This window comes from Pinus tabuliformis, chromosome 6 (assembly GCF_031772625.1).
Source record: "Pinus tabuliformis cultivar Carrire ecotype Pingquan chromosome 6, CPIR1, whole genome shotgun sequence".
Taxonomy (NCBI): domain Eukaryota; kingdom Viridiplantae; phylum Streptophyta; class Pinopsida; order Pinales; family Pinaceae; genus Pinus; species Pinus tabuliformis.
This window is the reverse complement of record NC_142292.1, coordinates 841,056,623-841,073,332: the sequence shown is the minus strand read 5'-3', so window position 1 is coordinate 841,073,332 and position 16,710 is coordinate 841,056,623. Positions and strand designations below refer to the sequence as shown.

Below are 16,710 nucleotides of genomic sequence, written 5' to 3'. Positions count from 1 at the left end.
GGTAACTGCATATCTGTTCAATTAATAAAATTTCTTTCTGGTTGGGATGTTGTAGCTTTTATCTTGGAAATACAATAGTTTCCTGTTGAAAAGAAAAAATAAGTTATTCCAGGTGAATTAATACACTGCTTATGAATTATCTGTTTTAGTAACCTATTTACCGGAGGACTAGTAAGGCGTAGTTAAGGATTTCCTGAGCTTGGCTCGCCCCAACAAAAGTGAGCAGCTTCTGAACAGGGGCGTGCTTTTCTTTGATGCATGCCTCCCCTTTAGCAGTCACTGGAAATATGGCTTCTAGGTAAATTTCACATGCCTTGTTGCTATTTTCTTGCCTAGTTATTGACTTGAAATAAAAAGCGTTGGTTATCTATTTGAAATAATTGAAATAAAAAATAAATACTTCAAATAGAAAATTAAAAACGTTGATTATCTACTTGAAATACTTGAAATAGAAAAAATTGTTCATTATTTACTTGCTAGTTATTTCGGTCGGTATTTAGCTGAAATAGATGCACATGCATAAGTGTTATATCTACTTGAAATAGAAAATACTGGTTATTAAAATACTTGAAATAGAAAAAACTGCTTATTAAAATACCTGAAATAGTTTGGTTATCTACTTGTCACTTATCTCGCTGGTATTCATCTGAAATAGATGCATAAGTGTTCAGCGTATTTACTATTTACTTGAAATAGAAAACTCTAGTTATTTACTTGCTAGTTATTATAGATGCGTAAGTTCAACTCAAATAGATGAATAAGAGTTGCCGAAATAGAAAAACTTGCTGAAATAGAAAAACTAAAATAGATGAATAAGAGTTGCCGAAATAGGAAAACTTGCTGAAATAGAAAAACTGCGCGTATTATTGCAGAGTCCCATGCGAGTATCCAGGTCAAAATATGGCTATCAAGGTAGACGAAAGCAGTGCGTACCCGAATTTTCTTGCTGTCAAGTTTTTGTACGAAGGAGGCCAAACAGACATTTCCGCCGTTGAAGTTGCCCGGGTGAGTAACCACGTGTCATTTTCATATCACTTGTCTCTTCTAATAATCTTAATCAAAAAATAACATTAGAATCCCACCTAAAAGAGAAATACAATAATTGAGAAACACGTTACAAAAAATTACACATCACACCATTTGAATCTCAATGGACTGACTGGTATCGCAGGTAGGACAATGGAGATGGTACAGTATGAGTCCGCGCAAATACAGTGCAGTTTGGGAGATTGCCAACAGTGATTCATTCGATGGGCAAGGCCAGCCCCCTTTCCAGTTCAGAAAAGAATGCCTCTGCAACAAAACGGCCCAACAAAGATAGGGGAGCTGAAGCCTGCAATGGAAAATCAGCTTCCAGCCCCAACAAAGATAGCGGAGTTGAAGCCTGCAACAGAAAATCAACTTCCAGGCATGGTGGATGCAGCAAAAGGAAAATAGATAGAAAATCAACTTCCAGCATGTGGGAAGCGGTCTTCTTATTGAATTGTCGAATTTCACCTTCATGCATCACCGGTGTTGTTGTCGAATTGTCAAAGCTGGCAGCGCAAAAGCTGGCAGCTGTTGCACCACATGGCAAGTTCAATGCACAAGAACAATTAGAACATGGAAACTTGGTTACGAATATAGCATTTAATATCTGTTCAACTATGAAACTAATGCTAGCATTAGTTTTCATTAGTTTCAAATTTGCGAAATAAGAACACATAACATATGGTTTTTGCCTCTATGCCTCGGGAAGAGGCCAAATAAGATGGCAAAACTATATGCCTCTGGAAACTTTGCTTTATATAAAATAGGAAAACCATATGCCTTTGAAAACTTTGGTTAATAAGTGGCAGCGACTAATAACAAACAGGTGATTTAATGTTATAACATCGCAAATCGATTACTATAGTCCCTGGCCATTGCCAGATGGCAGGGACTAAAAAGATTGAAATAGTTTTAAGTCTTCAATTAAAATAATCAAAATAATAATTAAAAATTTTGAGACAATATATTATTTTCGTCTTAAAAGAATCTCTAAAAGTACCCTCTTGTGTAGTAGTGTTCTCACAGCAAGAGAACTTCCATTTCACTTCTGGAAACAACTCAGAAAATGAACAGTTTAAGTATACCCTTACCAATCACGGAATACATAGTGAGCCAGTGATAACTCAACCCCCAAGTGTAGCTCAGAACTCCCCCTACATAGAGAATGTGGAGTATTAAAAATAAGTTTATAAAATCAACTGATAACACTTCTAAACTTACTCAATATCTGTTGGTGTCTTCTTCTTCTTCAACGCCGAAGTGTAATGTTGGATGAATGATCTTGCTCCAATACCAGCTAAGGTGTAGTCTCAACACCACAACTAGAAATTCCAAAAACACAATATATTTTTCAAGAGATCTCCAAAATTCTAATTTTCAAATGAGAAAATCTAAGAATGAGGAGAGACTCTTCATTTTCTGTTCTTTATAAAACACTTGATTCTTTTTCCACCTTTTTACCAATTTTTTTAATAAAGTCACTTTAGTGGGTGTTTTCACTTTTATTTAAAAGTGATTTTTTTGTTAGCCTAGTACCCATGTCCCCTTTCCCCTTTAACTTTTACAAAGCTTTCTCCTAGCCGAATTTCATTCCCTTGACCAGTTTCTACTCCTAGCCTATAAGAACTTAATTAGGTTGCTAGAATCATCTAGTTAGGTCTCCTAAGAAAATGGAAACATTACAAAAACACATGTTATTGTGAAACATGGATGAAGATAATTAGAAAAAAAAGTCAAAATTCTAATAAGAAAAATCTCAAAATCTAAGGAAAAAAACTGTGCATTCCAAAAGAGAAAAAAAATCATCTACCTTTCCAAAATCACTGAGTAAAACTCGTGGACGGTTTCTCCACCCGATGCTATAGACATATTTTCAGTAATGATGAGAAGATGAAGGTGTTTAGTTAAGCTACCTCATTTTTCTATTTTAAATGTTTTCATTTGACATTCATTTTTGTGGTTTGATCCTTCACTTTTAATTAGCAATTTTACTAAACATCACCAATCTCCTTTATTGACCGATATATTAATGTATAAATTAGTTGAAATATCTTGGACCAATGAACCATGGGAACTCTTCTATGCATAAGGCAATGTAGTAAGCTACGATTCTCCATTTTCGATAAAATTAATAGATTTTTGTCGTGAAAAAGTGATGTTGAATGTATAACGAGGGAGCCACTGTCGCAGTGGTAGTCCCTGCCGGGTTGAGAAAATCGCTTGTAATTACAACCCTTTTACAATTTGCAAAATAAAAAAATAATGGGATTCCTTAATACAATTAAATTAATAATTGGCTTTATTCTAAATGTCCTTACATTTGCTTCTGAAATAAATAAATAAAATAACATACAGGCTAGTCATGACGCATTTGAGGCAGAAATTGTGTGCATGGTAAAGGGTACACTGATTTTGAGAATTTTCCCATGAATGAAGAGTTCCAGAATGGATCTTAGGTAACATCAAACTAAATTTTTGATAAGAAAATGACATTTGAGGTTGGAATCGTGTACATAGATCAAAGAATGAACAATTGTAGAAAGGCTATGAGTTAAAACAGAACTAAATGCTTGATAAGAAAATATATTTTAAGGGAGCATTTTGATCTCCATGCTATGAACAACTAGCTATTTACATTAGAACAAGATGAGTACTAAAACAAAATCTGCCCAATCAGAATCGTCCAGAAATCAAAATCATAGGCTATGTTTATATTTGATCTCCATGCCATGAACAACTGGGTATTTTATACTCTATGCACAAGGAAGCTTTTGATCTGATAATTCTATTATGATCCTGAAATACTTGCGGAAGACTTACAAGCCAATCAAAATAAAAAATGAGGTGATTTAATCCGTTATACCCTGTACCAAATTCTTCTTCTACCTGTATTTTTTGTTTGCTCACTGGATTAGGCTTTTGCTCTCGATTAGATGATGACCCTATAGATTAAATTTGCTTGCACAGCCTTTTCGCATTAATGTGCATAATATCTACGCTCTTCAATGTTCCAGAGCTTCCAACAAGGAAGTTGCGAAGTTACCCAACAAGGTCCTGCTGTGGTGTGGTATGCTCATTCTTTCCTCTTAATTTTATATACATTGAATATGCAGTGTCATAGTTCCAGGTTTATAAAGGATCTCATCGAATCTCATCCCACCAAAGTAAGGAACCATATCTGGATTTCCTTGCGAGTGAAAATATGATAATACTAGACTATGATCATAATATTAGCATGATATTTTGTAGGAGCTAGGACATGCAACCTTGTAAGACATTTGAAGAATGGCTTGCTCCCTACAATAGTTTTTGCCCCTGCACCTAGATAGATGGTCTGTAATTTTCTTATTAATTATGCATAACAAAGCATTTTAAGTAACATATATATGGAGGAGCTTCTACATATTTATTTGGGGTGCAGTTTGGTAGAGGCATATACTTCTCAGATGCTGCTGCAAAAATAGCACAATATGGATTCCATGGCTTGGAAAAACCACAAGGGTTTCTTATACTTGCAGTGGCATCACTAGCAGAGAAAGTGATTGAGATGTCGAAGTGCCCAGAGGTACTGACATTATGGAAACTCCCCATAAATTGATTTAGATGATCTGATCTGCAATTGATACAGGATACAAAGGAATTAGAGGAGAAAGGTATGGGTGTCAAAGGATTAGGTAGAAAGACAACAAATGAGAATGAACATCTCACCTGGAAAGATGAAATTAGGGTGCCATTTGGATCTTTCATTCCTTCAGAACATCCATAAGATCAAGCGGAAATGACATTGCGTGCATATGTTAACAGAACACATAAATGATTAAAGCACATATTTCAAAATTTTAAATTAGAAAAGAGGAGCCAGCATGGTGAGGGTCAGCGTTATTGATGCATTAAACATTCTGAGAGAGTAAAATTCAGATTTGAATTGAATTATTGAGCTAAAGAGACAAAGATAAGCAACGTACCTTAGATCGCTATTAACGATATCACAAATCTCAATGTTCATCAGCTAGTCTGGGCCAATCAACATATCGCTTGTGGCCCTCTCCACAAGAGAGCTTGCCATATTTCTTCTACTATTTGCCTAGATAACAGACGGAATCAATCCTTCCTTAAACAAACACGCTTCGGTGGAATTGAAGAAACCTATTTTAAGCCCAAATAATTGAAAAGACCTCTTCAGATTGAAACCCTGGGGTTTGCGAAGAATCTTTCCTTGGTCGGCAAAAAAATCGCCAATTTTAACGCGGAATCTCGATATTAAAAGCGTGCAAACTCTGAAACAACCTTTGTGAAGATAAATTTGGATCTTGCTGAGTTGAAATCCATTGGCATGAAGGCCAAACCCTAAGAGATCTCCTCCCTAGATGGCCCAATTCTTTGTTAATTCTCATCACAGAATCAGCATTCCCCGATAGCTCACCGCGAGTCGCGCAAGCCCTGACATGCTTATATCCTCCCTGGCTTCTCAGTTTTCCATATTTAGATAGATCTCTAATTAGACCATGGAATCATCCAAGCAACGTCTCAATCCTAAGATCGCACACTGGGAACTTTGCGTAAACTCTCGAAAGGATTTTTGGCTAAGGAGCAACAGTTACAGAGATGTAATAAGACATAGCTCCCTTTGCAAAAGACACTTGGAGTGCATGTAGAGATGTCACATACAAAGTAGTAATAAATCACCACGTTTTACGATGTGGGCCCACAAATTTACCATTTGTCTAACTCTTTGGGCCCACTACCCTACAACTTGTCTTACATGTGATAGATCAAACTGCAAGATGGAAAACTTGTCTTCGAGAAGGTTCTCTGTTTCATCTTTCATGCCTAGCATAACATCCACAATATTGTGCCCAATATTTTTGGCAGCGAAATCTGAAGCTTTCCAACTGCTATGACCATCGAAGATGCTGAAGAAGGCCTATTTGGAATCGCCATAAACATTTAGAATGGCTTTGTGGGTGTCCTCCATCAATTCTTGCTGACCCTTTTTGCTTGAAACCGCATAATGAAGACCCTGCACATTGACCTCCATTGCCTGCTTTACTGCTGAGAACAACGAACTTATGCCGTGCAACTGGGGTGGAATATCCAACCTCTGCGCGCGTTTCCTCTTTAGTGAAGGCGAAGGGCACTTGCGGGCAATCGGGCCATTCTCCTCCGAGACATTGATGTTGAGAGAGACCGCCCTCATGACCGGACTCTTCCCGCTATCGCTCCACAAAATATTCTTGCTTCTGTTATTTAGCACAGGACTCAGCCCATCGTGCACAAAACTATCATGGATCTTACATTCTGAGGGAAAACTCGCGGAGAAATGTATTCGGTGTAGGTTTATGGACAACACATGTACACCAAGGTCTTCAAAATGAAAATGGTAATTCTCACATTCGTAAATGCTTTGAACATGATGACTATGTAAATATATTTCATGAAACTATTAATGGTGTATTACATGAAAACTTTGGCACTGGTTTTGATTTGAAATAGATTTGATGTTGCAGTTGTTTAAATTTTCATTTGAACCTGGGCTCTAAACAATAGATAAATCATGCGATAAATTATCTTAATGCACTCAATGAATAACTATTTTTGCATTATTACGAGTATAATTGCAAATTTATGTTCTCAAGCCTTTACAAATTCCATGATTTCAACCCTTTGTCTGAACCTTTTGGGCTTCTCTTTAAATCCTGAACCTTGCCGAGCTTTGCTAATTTAATGGTGAGTTTTATCATGTTCTTTTGCATTGGCTAATTTATTCAGAATTTCATTTTGCCAATATCTAACATAAACACAAATCAGGGGACTTGGAATTTACTAATTACAGGAGGTGGCCTGAAATCGATTAGAATTATATATAAAATAATTGTATTTAGGACAGAGGCTTTAAGATCTTATCTTCATCCCCATAGAATTCCCTGAGCAGCAATCTGGAATCCTGAACGAGGGCTTCGCTCTTTTGGCAAGCTGTACGTGTTGAAACCAAAAGTGGCTCAATGCGGGCATTATAATCTCCCAATAGTGCGCATCCCTCTGCACCCTGAACAAGCTGCTACCCTTAGGGGTCCAGACGTAGAAATCAATCCAACTTCTAAGCCTGCTGATACAACCTGCTGCTTGCCAAAAAAGGTAGGTCAGAGCTGCCAGCAACCTGAAGGCAAAGTTGTGGCCCGCAGTCTCCACATTCCATGATAATGATGTTTATTGAACTCTCTAACTATATTTTTTTTTGTTCCTCACAAATTTATTGCAGAGAGTATCAACTAATCTGCAAAAATGGGGCCGCGTCACACTGACATAGATCTTTCTTCTTTCTTCAGGTACAAGCAAGGCATCATTTATAGAACCAATGTCTTTGCAGTGGAAGCTAGAGGTCGTAGGTGTCGGGAGCTGTTGGTAGGGGATAATTGTAGCAACAGAGCACGTCCAAACGCTGGAATTGAAATCTTGCAGACTCCATGTTCCTCTGGGCAGGCGGCAACAAAAGGAGGATGAAATAGTGAAGGAGTGGCCCTAGTTTTTGCTTGAGCCTTCTGCACTGACTATCTTTTACCATAGCACTGAAGTGAAACAACTCTGAAGTGAAACACTGGCCGGTGGTGAAACACTGAAGTGAAACACTGACAGGTGGTGCCAAATATGGCAAGTGGCATGAGTATCAAAAACTTTGGATAAAGGTACTAAGACTTGTATAAAAATCACAAGGGGAATCCATACTTTGGATAAACGTTGAAAGGCCATTCCCACCTCATGGGCTCCACCATGAACAGTGAAAGCTTTGGATAAACTTAACAGAGCCAAATCTTAAAGCAAATCCATACTTTAGATAAAACCTATTTGCCAATTGCATATTCTGTAACTCCGCAATAAGACCTCTAAAATTAAAGTTTGAATAAAACAATTGTTTTGGCAAAAACGTTCATTAAATACATTGGTCTACGCAAATTAATATTGATTCAATGCCGAATTGATCGCTAGAGTCCCTACAATGTCGTAGGCAGGGAATAATAAGTCATGTAATTATTCTGATAGGTGTCTTCATTATTGGATTTGGGAACTATAATATTTATCCTAATTAGAATTTTTGATCGGAACATGTTAATCTAGCGTATTCATATTGTCGCCACTACGTCAATGGATGAAATTTCATAACACTAATTTCCTTGCATAGCGAAATCAAGTTTTTAAACCCTATTTAAAATAGTTTTACAAAATTTAGACTAAAAATTTATTGTGCCTATTGTTTATCAACATATATAGAGAAATATGAGTTTGTCCCTTGGCCTAAGGGCAGGGGCAAGTGACAAACCCTAGCAACTTGGCCCCTGTTTCCCTCCTCATTTCTCCTCCGGCCACGAGTTTTCTTTTGCAAGTGATGGTTGCTTTTCTCAAGGTTTGGGTTTTTGGTGGAATTTCAGAGGAGATAGAGCTCATTAGGGCTCTATTTCATGCCTTCTCTCGTCAAATCTATTCTTTGGTCACCTTCTCATTGTCTATGAGGTTTCTCATGGTTAGTTTTGCTAACCTTTGTGGCCTTCCTACCACTGCTAAGGATTTTTTTGGTTCGTGGGAGGTGTGTCATGGAATGGGGCCATCTTCGGAGACATCCTCCTCATTGAAGAATCGAGGGGATGGGGTTATAAAAACTATTTCATGGCTCTTCTCATTCTCTGAGTGGCTTCCCGACCATGCTCTAGGTTTCATGGTCTACATTATGGGTTTTCGTGGCCTTCTTTGTTAATCTCGGGCCCTCTTTTTTACAGTCTCGCTGTTGTTGGCGGGTTTCTTTTTATTTTCTTCTTGGCAACTCTGGAGGGCCTGCGTGACACTCATTTTTTAATTCTTTTTCTTGAATGTCTATGGCATGTGTGCCATATCTTAGATTAGTAGGCTAGTTATTTGCGATATTTTATACATTGCCATATATTACATATATACATTGCATTGATTCCATGTTAATTACTGGCATCCAACTTTACCCACATCATACATTATATAAGGTGTTGGTTATGATCAAAATAAGAATTTGGTTGAATTCTATTGCACTGCATTGTAGTTATAGCTTATAATCCATTGAATTGAGCTTTAATCCATCATATTAATATTGTTAGTTGAATAGATACACTGTTTAGTTTGTTAGTTTGATGCCATTGCGGCATAGTTTCCATCCTTTGGGACATGACAGTACTGAATGTTACTACTTAAATGTTTTGAATATAAATCATATTGTAACTTTCTCATTTTAAATAGTTGTGGCTCGTAATTATGATTATTTTACATTATCCATATTCTCATTGTGCAAGAGTTGGAACAACAAAATAATTTTCGATGGTATAATTCAATGCATTAATTTATATAAGAATGGGAGGAATACTATAGTGCATTTAGCACCTATAATGTATCAAACTTAAAATAAGTCAGAAGTCTCCATTTTATCTGGGATTCCTCTTTGTTCATCACTTGTCTGACACTGAGGTATCTAATGTTCTGAAAAGTCTCATTGTGATATCCACTTATACATGCTAGACAGTAAGGCACACCTCCGTGTTGAGATTCAATTATGGATCCATGATTGTTTTTTACTTCTATTGATTTTTTTTTGTCAAAAATGTAGATTCACATTGCCTGCATATCTTACCTTAAATAATTTCGAAGGTTTGGATCTTCGGAAAATGGGGAAGGTATGTATTCCATTTTATGAGTTCTTTAAATAGAAGGATGTTGTTTTTAGTTCTTCCTATATTCAAGGTCCAGACTTCTTCCTTAAGTTGGTTTTTTCTTGCAGACAGCGGATTCTGAACTGGCATCATATGTTGCAGGTCAAATTGACAGATCATTGAGTTGGAAGGTTTGTAATAGTCCTCGTAGAGAGATATTTCAAATAATTCTTCAGTATTGTGTTTGAATAGAATGAAAATGGATAGAGAAGCACCTGGAGAAATCTTGGGGTTGAGTTCCTGCCTTTGCTTGTGACCTTCTGAATCTCAGAAAAATTATTTTTGATGAGTCATATTATGATTTACATCTTCAAGAAATACTTCGTATCCTTTTTCAAGAAATACTTTGTATCCTTTTTCCAACTTGTAAGCTGAAAATATGCATATTGTCACACCAATGCATTTGATTACCCATTTAACACCAAAACAGAAGGCACGGGTCTAAAAATTGTTTAGTTTGAGTTTGAGAGCAGGATGTGAAATGGTTCAATTTGTTTCTGCATGGTTGTTTTTTTTTTTTTTTACAAAGATAGCCCTTCAATTGCTTGCATATTATGAGTTTCTTATGGATTCCACAATCTCCCCTGTTTAGCTACTGTACCTTCAGCTAATACATAGTCATTTGAAAAGGATGTACCTTCAGCTCCCGTATCTATTTTTTCACCATCTTTATGACTGCAATCAGATTTTTTCTCTTATTTCCATATTGATGGATTATATTGAACTTGAATTGGTTTTAAGGTTCCTTGACAAGGCAGCAATAGAAACAGATAATGACACAGTGGAAGTGGAAGGAAAGGAAAGAAGTCCATGGAGACTTTGCACAGTGACTCAAGTGGAAGAAGTAAAATGCATCCTGAGGTTGCTTCCTATCTGGTTGTGCGCAATCATTTACTCAGTGGTGTTCACCCAAATGGCATCTTTGTTTGTGGAGCAGGGTGCTACAATGAACACCTCCTTGGGTAGCTTCAATGTCCATGTTTGATATTTTCAGTGTTGCAGTGTGGATAGCTTTATACAGGCGGGTGTTAGTTCCTTTTGGTTATAAGGTCACACGCAATCCAAAGGGTTTCACCGAGCTACAGAGGATGGGAGTGGGGTTGATCGTGGGTATGCTCGCCATGGTTGTTGCTGCTGTAGTTGAGATTTATCGGCTGAAAGAAGTAGACAACAAAATCATACCCGACAGTCCAAGCTCCCTCAGCATTTTCTGGCAGATTCCTCAGTACGCTCTGATCGGTGCTTCAGAGGTGTTCATGTATGTGGGTCAGCCAGAATTTTTCAATAGTCAGGCCCCTGATGCACTCCGAAGCTTTGGAAGTGCCCTGTGCATGACCTCAATATCGTTTGGCAATTATGTGAGCAGTTTGCTGGTGACAGTCGTAATGTATGTGACAAAGAAGGAAGATAGACCGGGTTGGATACCAGGCAATCTGAACAAGGGGCACATGGATCGCTTCTACCTGTTATTAGCAGCCCTCACATCAATTGACTTCATTGTCTATATTTTGTGCTCCAGATCCTATACCAACATTGCAGTTTACAAAGAATCTACTGAGGACGAAGAACTAGCTCATATTAAATAAGTGTTTTCCTCCTTCGTTCGCAGGGTTCTGTGTATGGATGCAAGGGCTTACTATTGTAAGGTGGATCTATAAACTAGAACAATCACTTTGAACCTTTTTATTGTAAGCTAAAAAGCTTCGAAGAGCTGGCCTGAAAGGTCTTGAACAGAGAGAGCACCCAATCGTCATTGAAGGCGAAGAGGGGTAAAAGAAAAAGAGAGGCCCTGCTGATAGAATCTAAGGTACAGGAATTGAAGGTGACACTGCTACACCAACTTCATGCACTGTAAAGTGGATTCTAATAGTGAAAGAGTTCTAACAATAAATTAATTTGTTCAGAAGTTTAGTGCATTTAATTAATTGTTCTCTTACGCTTACAAACATTTAAATCATATTTCTGACACACAGATTCCATGGCAATGCAATTTGGGGATATCATGGATTCAACTGCTTCCTACAAGTTCTCACAGATTCCAACATAATGAAATTTGGGCTAACATGGATTCAACCACTTACTACAAGTTCAAGTTTATATTCAAGAGTATTTAAATCAATCAGGGTTTGAAGTTCAAAAGAAAAAGTCTTTGTAATCAAGTTTATATTCAAAAGTATTTAAATCAATGAGGGTTTGCTCTCTTGAAGTTCAAAAGAAAAAGCATGTGCCTGTCTCTTTAATTTTTTATCATCTAAAATGTTAAATATTTTAAGGATTCTATGACACATGACAAGATGATTCGACAATATTGAAGGGAATTATCTGGACCATGTGTTTGAAAGCAAACTTTTGACTCAAAGATTTTTTTTAAAAACTAATCAATCAAAATTAAAAATTATTTATCACTTTGAAAAATGCTTATTAGGATATGTGATCTTCAAAAATTATATAAAAAGTTATTAAAATTTAAAATTTAAATTAAAAAAATGATGGGCCTAATACCAGGAATATTCAGTTGGACGACAATGGAGACTGTTCTTCCAGTTCGGGTAGAGTTGGATGGCTCTGCCTTAAAAACGTTGATGAGAGCTCAGATGGAAGTGTCTCGGACAATGGAGATCAACAACAAGGAACTTTTGTGACATTAAATAGAGATCTTGACATGGATATGATTGTCTTCCCATGTTCTCTGAGATGTAATTAAGTTCATATCCATCGAATTGTATTATAGGCTCCTAAACTAATGGTAAGATCAGTTATATTGCGTTGGGTTTACTAAATGTGGATGTATGAGTGGTGTTAAAATTTAGATGTCAATGCTGGCAGGTTTACAAGAATAGGAATGTTGTTGCACAACTTGTTAGAAGAGCGGAGAGGGCTAGTTTTAAGGCAATTGCACTGACTGTGGACACACCTCGAGTTGGGCGGAGGGAGTCTGACATTAGAAATAGGTAGTGAAAATTAATTCTATTTTAGATTTGCTGACGGGACTAGGTAGACACGTGGGATAAATCTTATATTCACATTATACTCCTCTTTAATGTTATGAGTTTGTACCCATGTTTTAACACTTTCTCAGCGCTCAATAAAAATCAGAACATTGTGGAATTCTTTTAGGATCAGAAGTGACGCTAGGGTTAGAAAAAGCATTTAGCACCTATAATGTATCAAACTTAAAATAAGTCAGAAGTCTCCATTTTATCTGGGATTCCTCTTTGTTCATCCCTTGTCTGACACTGAGGTATCTAATGTTCTGAAAAGTCTCATTGTGATATCCACTAACAGAAGGCACGGGTCTAAAAATTGTTTAGTTTGAGTTTGTGAGCAGGATGTGAAATGGTTCAATTTGTTTCTGCATGGTTGTTTTTTATTTTTTTACAAAGATAGCCCTTCAATTGCTTGCATATTATGAATTTCTTATGGATTCCACAATCTCCCCTGTTTAGCTACTGTACCTTTAGCTAATTACGTCGTAAGGCGTTTCCCTTTGAAATGAATTGCCCCAGCCAATGTCGTGTCCTATTGTTGACCGTGGATTTGTGGTGTTAGACGATTGAACGAAGTTTGATCGTTGATCCTCACACTGTGCTTTTGTCTTCCAACCCAATGGCCTCTCTTTCTTCAGAGTTATTGTTTGGGGATGTTTCCTCTGGAGGTATTCGAGCTAGGGCTTCATGAGACAGAGTCAGTTTGTTTACAAGTTCAGGTGTCCGGTCTTCAGCCTTGTTTCGTCTGAGGTCGGCTAGGTATATGTTAATATCTGATTTTATGTGTATTTTCGTGCCACTCGTTTCGACGTTCTTCACCACTTTCCAGTTATTTTTGTTGGATTCCAGAGAGTTCCAGCTTTTGTTGAGAGATCTGTTTTTTTCTTTTTTTGAAAACAATGTCTATGTATTCGGTGATGTTTTGGATTCAGGTAGTTACCGTTTCAGACAATAAGATAAAATTCCATTTATTTACTCAAACTCGGTTTTTGTGACAATGTTTGTTAACTATTTCCTTGTAGAAAGTTCAGTTTTTTCAATCATTAATTGTTCTGTATCTGTTTCTCATCTCTGTTAGAAATCTGGCATCTTTTCATTCTTTCAGTAGCTTACATCTGCACAGTTTCGTCAATGTTTGTACTTACATTAATATAAATTTGAGTTGGTCGTTTAGAGTTTCGTTGCCTGTTCTGTGACGCCCTTTTTTCATTGTGAATATAAAATTTTCTTAAGGGCAATATTCAAATTTCTGGTAGGACTTTGATTTTACTTGGTTTGAATTTCATGTGCTATTTATTATTCTATGACTTTTGGTCAGTATTAATTGTATAGTTAGGGTTTGATATATTCTCACGCTTCTGCGCATACTTGGTTTGTGATATGTGTACTTCTCAAATGTTTCAGTTATATGAAGAATTTGGCTCAGAAATATTTTTGAAATTTGCCATCTCTATGTTCAATGTGCTTTCTTTACAGGTCTAAGGGTTCTTTTGAACTAATTGAGATAGTAATGTTCGTTTCATTGTAAGGACCATGTATTACAAAACGTAATTTCGGTGATGTACATTTATTAAGCTCCATGGTGTCGTTTGCCTCTCACAATTTTAATCTGTTTGATGGACAGTAGGTTTTAGGTTTTGAAGATCTATTGAGGAGTGGTATTTGCAGTCTCTGCTCTAGCCAGGGAACGAAGGACTATTCAATCGGCATGGGTGTTTAGAGGGGAAAAGAAAGTTGTGGCTGAACTGGAGCATTTGCTGCTAGAAGCAGCTGGTCGAACATCTACCAATGATGGAAAGCAAAACCAAAATCCTGCGAAAGGGAGACTGGAAGATTCTGATTCAGATGATGGCAGTGACTCGAAATACATTGATGACGATGATTCAGATGATGCTGGGACAACAAATAGGAAGGCTTCTGGGTCAAGAATGCCCCTAAAAAAGAATTTGATTCCGGTGACAAGGATGATGATGACAGGGGTCGTTGTGATGATTCCGATAGCGAATTATCCATAGGAAGTGATTTATTCAAAGATGATGAAGATAGGGAGCAGCTTGGGAAAATGTCAGAACTGGACCGGGAGTTGATTTCGGCAGAACGAGCAGAAGCAAGGGATAATTATTTAATGCGTAAAAGGGCTCGCCAAAACGAGATTAGAAATCAACAACGGAAAGAAACAGGGCCTCCATCTTCACGGATGCGCTCTTCTGTGAAATCGACAAGGTCTGTAAAAGAAAATGCTTTGAGTGAATTGGTAGCAAGGTGGCAGAAAGCACAGGATTCTGACATTCAGCGTAATTCGGTACAGTTGGGATTCGTATAGTCAATCTGTTGTTTGTCCAAAACTGAACCAAACCAAATCCAATTTTAACCCAAAAAAATCATCTTCCCAAGAAACCCTAAAGAATTCTTAAGAAAATGCATTTTAACTTTCAAGCCACCAATGAATATGTTATTTGCCCATTTCTTCTCCCTGTCCCGCCAATGCCTGTCACTACTCCCTCGTTTAGGAGCTAGCCATGGGAAATTTCAGGTTACTATGCTGCTGCTGATGCCTAGAGAGGTTTGTCTATTTTGTTCATGTGTGAAGTCTCGAGGAGACTGCGTTTGTAGTTGGGACACTGTTGCCTGCACCTTAAAGGCTTGCTTAGACCTTCATAAACAAAGTTACACTCAAATGAAGCATGCCAACCGAGCCAACATACTAAATAAGTAGCTTCCACTAGGTATTTAGTCATATATTCTCTATTTGTTATGTGCTTATTTAATTTTTATTTTTCAACTTGAAAGGGTGTACCTAATGTCTGTGCATATCCTTCTTACTTCCAGAACACCTAGAATAGGTTACATGACCTGCATTATCAAAAGTAGAATCACAACACACACAAACAAATACATACGCCCACCAAGCACAAGAAAATAGTGTGATGGCTATCAACATTTTTAAATCAAACTTGTAATAATCTCAATAATAAATCTAATGTTCTTTAGAGAAGACCTGCTACTCTAGTTTTTGCTGGGTTTCGTACAGTTTATAGTGTATGATAAGGAAATACATTTCTTGAAGGGATTGCATCAGAAGGCTCAACGGACCTTTGAGCATTTTTGTAGGGGTTTATGTTATCCAATCATTAAAATTTTTTATAAAATTAGTCTGGACTATCCACATACCTATTTTTTTTCAATAAATTTGAAGTGCATGTTTTTGCTTTAATAATATGTATACTCCTGAATTTTATGAACTGTAGTTTTGTGGGCCAAATATTTTCTATATTGTATGGTATCCACATTTGAATTCAGATTCTGTCTTGATAACTATCATTTCTTAGTATGTTTTTATGAATATATTGCATTGTAAGTGTTCTTTCTCTTCTTACATTGGACAAGAGAATACGGCTCTCTTTGACAATGTGAAGTTGTTGAAGATGCAAAAATTCCCTTGCTTTACATGAGCCAACTTGACCTTCAATATAAACGTTGCTGAACACAATGAGAAGTTTCATGTTTCTTTAGAGAGCATCCAGAAAGGCTTGTGTAATTCCTGCATTGTTTTGGTTGATGCCTTGCTGAGGAATCATTGAGACTCATCATGGTTTTGTGGTCCAATCAGAACCTATTCAATACTCACCTTCATTGACTATATTAGTTAGACACAAACCCTGTCAAAACTCTCAAGCCAGTAGGGCTCGGGCACAATGTTAGTTCCTCAATATGGTGATCAAAGTCTATCATCAACATTGTTATTGTCTTCACGCATCCTTTTTCTAAATGAATCTATATTACATGCGCTTGAAGAACTAGCTTTGAAGTCTCTATTCTCCGGCAATGTTCAGGTCTAAGTTCATGTAGGCAATTCTATGTTCAAATTATACTTGCATACCGGAATCTTATATTGGTGGAAGACCGTTACTCAAATGTCTGCCAAAAAAAGCACCCATTCTGACACACCACCTATGCAGAGGAAGAAGCCT

At 37.1% G+C, this 16,710-nt stretch overlaps 1 pseudogene; it reads left to right on the top strand.

Moving 5' to 3' along the window:
* Positions 1–9,707: 9,707 nt before the first annotated feature.
* LOC149261492 (protein NRT1/ PTR FAMILY 7.3 pseudogene) lies at positions 9,708–11,338 on the top strand (annotated as a pseudogene).
* The last annotated feature ends 5,372 nt before the right edge of the window (positions 11,339–16,710 follow it).